The following is a 5,328-nucleotide window of genomic DNA, read 5'->3' on the forward strand; positions in this document are numbered from 1 at the left end:
AAACAGAATCGGTCGTTTAATTTGATAAAGATTGGTATAGTCGTTTTCCTTGGCTATCGGTGAGAATAGAAAATAAGAGTTTATTTTCTTTTAATTGTATTTTGTTTGGCGATAACAGCAATACAGAATTGTCTTGGACAAGAAGTGGATTTACCTGTTTGAAAAAATTTAACACAGAGAGCATTGAACCATCAGAACTTACATTTAAATATCACCACTAGATTGAAAACCGTTGGTACTCTTCACATAGGTGCACAGATTGACAGTGGCTATCGCTTATCCTTAGCCAGGCATGATGAACAAGTTACAAAGAACATACAAATTTTGGTAAAATAATTGAGTGCATCATATTCTCTCTCCTCTCTCTCTCTCTCTCTCTCTCTCTCTCTCTCTCTCTCTCTCTCTCTCTCTATATATATATATATATATATATATATATATATATATATATATATATATATATATATATGCGACAACCAATCTCAAATCCAGCCCCATGCTCCTAAATGACCAGGCTACGCCGCTGAGTAGTAGTAGTAGTAGTAGTAGTAGTAGTAGTAGTAGTAGTAGTAGTAGTAGTAGTAGTAGTAGTAGTAGTAGCAGTAGCAGTGGTAGCAGCAGCAGCAGCAGCAGCAGTAGTAGTAGTAGTAGTAGTAGTAGTAGTAGTAGTAGTAGTAGTAGTAGTAGTAGTAGACGGAATGGTTATTTGGTCGTGGTAGTAGTTGTAGTGGTGATGGAGATGATGGTGTGACAGTGGTGGTGGGAGGGATGATGATGTAGTGCTGGTTGTTGTAGTTGTGAGATGAATGGCGACATCGTGGCGGTGGTTGTAGTTTTTAAAAAAAAAAAAAAAACAAAAAAAAAACGAGCTTTCATGCGCGATATCCATTAAACGTACTCAAGGCACCTTTGCAAGGATTTCCTGGCACACTTACTTGTAGGACGAGAAATGAAATCACAATTTTTCTGACAGAGACAGCGCTATTAACGGTCAGGTACTCATTCCACACCTGAGTACGTTGAGAGAATGTGAGTAACGAAGAACTCAACAATGCGTCGCTCAGAGCAGGACTCTAACCAGGGCCCTTCCGATCCGTAGTGGTGTCACACCACTAGACCACATAGCCGCACGTAACAAAGGTGGTAGGAATTAGGAAGGATAGGAATTATGTGGTCGTGGTGGTGATGGTGGCCGGAAGGTCAATGAGGTTGCGGTCCTTTATGTTCGGCATCTATACTGAAACAAACAAACAAACAACAACAAAAAATAATAAACTTTAAAAAAATCGAGAATGTGATGGAAGTGGAAGGCGAAGTATTTGGCTTCATGATCGCGTTTTCAAGAGTGCCGAAACCCTTTACGCGATGCCAGATGGCGCCCAATTTCGACTTCAAAAGTGGTAAAATAACACTTCACGTGGCTGAACACTTCTAAAACTGTTGTCTCCCTTGAAAAACGCAGCTTAATTAAGAATGATGTGGTCGTGGTGGCGATTACATAGTATTAGTAGCCGGAGGGTGATGAGGTTTTGGTCCTTTATGTGTAGCATTTGAAACAAAACCAAAATTTGTTGTGATTTTTGTCAAGAGAGTGGTGCAAGGCGAAAAATTTGGCTTCATGATCGCGTTTAATAGAGGGCCGAAAAACTGATCGTCAAAATCAACCTTTAGGCGATCACGGCTGCCAGATGGCCCAAGTTCATCGCGACCAATTTCGACTTCAAAAGTGACCAAAAATAATAATAATAATAATAATAATAATAATAATAATAATAATAATAATAATAATAATAATAATAATAATAATAATTCCTGTGAATGAACACCCTGTGACTCCCTTGAAAAACGATTCAGATTTGATAATCAAAAAAATCGAATAAGCTTGGGAAAAGTTTGCAATTTAAAAAAAAATAATTAATCATAAGAACACAATTCTCCATGTGACCAATTTTGGCCAAATTGGCTACGTACGTGGCCACGTGACAGCCTTGGTCGTGATTGCGTGCGTATTATATTGAAAATGCCGCGTAAATTAGCCTACGTAGACTCAGCCAAGAAAAGACAATGATTCTGTAGATAGAATGAAGATGACGTCACTCAGGTCTTTGCTATTGTTTTTTGGCTGCCTCTATTCTCACCCCCCCCCCCCCCCCCCCGGCCGATTGGATTACCGAAAAAAAACGTCGCCGGCTTTTTGCTATTTGGATTTGATTGATTTTTTTTTTAATTGTGCAACTTGTGACAAGAAACTTAACAAATTACTGCATTACAACCGTTGGATTAAACATACAACAATTGTGGACTACTATTATGAAGACTAGCATCCTAGACTAGGGGGGTGAGAATAGTCACTTCGTTGTTTTTTTCTTTCTTTTTTTTTTTTTTTTTGTTTGTCTGTTATATTTCCGGATAGCAATGTTGTGAGTTTCTTAGCCAAAAGCAAATCTATAGATAGTATGCGCTTGGCTTAGAAGCTCACAACATTGCCATCCGGAAGTATAACGGCCCAACATACAAAACTGTGTGTAACCATGAACGTTTACAGTCTGGTTAATACATTTAAGTGAGAATTACTCATAAACGCGGATGGCAAAAAAACAATAACAAAAACCTGAGTGACGTCGTCTTCGAACTATCTAGAAAAATAGCCATATCATTGTTATTGGTGGTGCGCCAAAAAAAATAAATAAATAAAAGACGCAGATGTAGGCTGGGAAAATTAGCTCGTTGCTTTTTGAGGTGTACCAATCATGGCGTACTAAAAGAGATATAGTTACATCATGGTTGTACCTCTCTACTCATATTACTGCAACTGCTACTTCTGCTACTACTACTACTACTACTACTACTACTACTACTACTACTACTACTACTACTACTACTACTACTACTACTACTACTACTACTACTACTACTGCTGCTGCTACCACCACCACCACCACTACTACTACTACTACTACTACTACTACTACTACTACTACTACTACTACTACTACCACCACCACTACTACTACTACTACTACTACTACTACTACTACTACTACTACTACTACTACTACTACTACTACTACTACTACTATTATTATTATTATTATTATTATTATTATTATTATTATTATTATTATTATTATTATTATTATTATCATTATTATTATTATGATCATTATCATTATTATTATTATTATTATCATCATCGTCATCATTATCGTCATCGTCATCTTTATCATCATCATCGTCATCATAATTATCGTCGCCACCATCGTCATCGTCATAATCATCATTTATTCTTAATTTCTTATATTGTTGTTTGCTCTCTCCTTTCATTGTTTACTCGCATGTTATAATTGTAATTTTTGCGTAGGGTTATTATGTAATATCTATAGCATGGTCACGCAAGGAGGAAAATAAGTTAAAGTAAATAATGCGTAGTTTACCAAAACTTAATTCAATATCAAACTCCAACAGAGACATAATATACAATACATGTATACACTGGGTTCGAGCTTCGCTCGGCGCATATTTGAGTCCTTAGAACATTCTCTTCACTCACATTCTCTCACTGTACATAGGTGTAAAATGAGTACCTGGTCGTTAACAGCGTTGTCTCTGTCCGAAATTTTTTTTGAAATATCGCCTAAATGGCGTCATGTTTCGTTCTACATCTTACGTGTTGCTATTGGTCAGAGACACCTTGTAAAGCGCTTTGAGCACATTGAGTGGATATTGCGCAATATCAAAAGCTTTTATTATTATCATTATTTATTTAATTGGCCAATATTCAATCTATTCTACGACAGGTAAACTCTGCTACTAACCCATTCCACTTAAAATATTTCCATACAGCAACAGATACCTTTGAATTTAGCTTGATCTTCAATGTAAAAATAAATGGAGCAAATAGGTTGGATTTTGTTGGGGGTTTGTTTTATGTGCTAAATTTGTATGTAATTGGATCGTTTATGATATCATAAAGAGAATGCTAATCTCAAATTTTGGTTAAGAATTAAAATTAACATAATCAATGCGTGCACGTTGATTTGGCCCGATTATCACGGCAACTGGATAGCGTTGTACGTTTGGCACCTGCCCATGAGGCGTAGACAATGTACATATTATTATAACTCCATTAGTATTAATATATAATGACTATGTCAGTTGATGGAGAGACACACACACACACACACACACACACACACACACACACACATATATATATATATGCTCAAAGCATATAAGATTGGAGAAACAGACATTTGTGAATGTGGAGAGGGGAAGCAGGATGGCACACATGATTTGAAGGACTGTATAGTATAAAGTACAATGAGCAAAGGCCGGCCGATTGGCTTGAGAAGACTACACGAAAGTCGAAACCTGCATTTTGTTGACCTTCAGCCATAAAGACATCATAAGGGGGAAGAAGAAGAAGAAGAAGAAGGAGGAGGAGGAGGAGGAGGAGGAGGAGGAGGAGGAGGAGGAGGAGGAGGAGGAGGAGGAGAAGGATGAGAAGAGTGAGGAGGAGGAGGAGGAGGAGGAAGAGGAGAAGAAAGAGGAGAAAAGTGAGGAGGAGAAGGAGGAGGAGGAGGAGGAGGAGGAGGAGGAGGAGGAGGAGGAGGAGGAGGAGGAGGACATTCTTTTTTCTCCACACATGCAATCTCCTAGTTTTCAATTATCTCCAACGTGTGAATTGCACTTTCTGCCTACATATTTCGATCTCTCTCTCTCTCTCTCTCTCTCTCTCTCTCTCTCTCTCTCTCTCTCACACACACACAAATATACATTCACACATACACTTACTCTCAACACCTCCATCCCCTCTCTCTCTTCCTTTCATCATTTGTACTTTATTTCTCTCCCCCCCCCCCCCCCCCGCTCCCTCCATCTTTCTATTCATATAACTATCTATTTGTCTATTTCTCTCACAATTTCTCTTTCTCTTTCTATCAACCCCCCCCCCCCCCCCCCCAACTCTCTCTCTCTCTCTCTCTCTCTCTCTCTCTCTCATACTTCGTTTTATTCGTTCTTAATTTTTCCATCTATCTATCTTTCTATCTAAACATCTCTTCTAACCTTCATTATTATTGCTTTGTCAATTTATCCTTCAAATATATCTCTTTAGACATTAGCATTTTTTTAAAAACTGGAGCGGGATGTTCAAGTGCCTGGCAACGTTACAAACAATACAGAGTTGAAAGGTTACTTTTAGGGGAAATCCCGCCTTCATATTTATATTTTCAGCGTCACGCAAAGTCTGGCCAATCGCAGGAACGTAAGTTATTTGGCTCTCAATCGGAAGTTTTGGATTTGGTTCAACTTTCGAATTTGCTTGCT

Source organism: Berghia stephanieae, chromosome 5, assembly GCF_034508935.2.
Source record: "Berghia stephanieae isolate SIO BIC M18660-M18661 chromosome 5, UCSD_Bste_1.3, whole genome shotgun sequence".
NCBI lineage: Eukaryota > Metazoa > Mollusca > Gastropoda > Nudibranchia > Aeolidiidae > Berghia > Berghia stephanieae.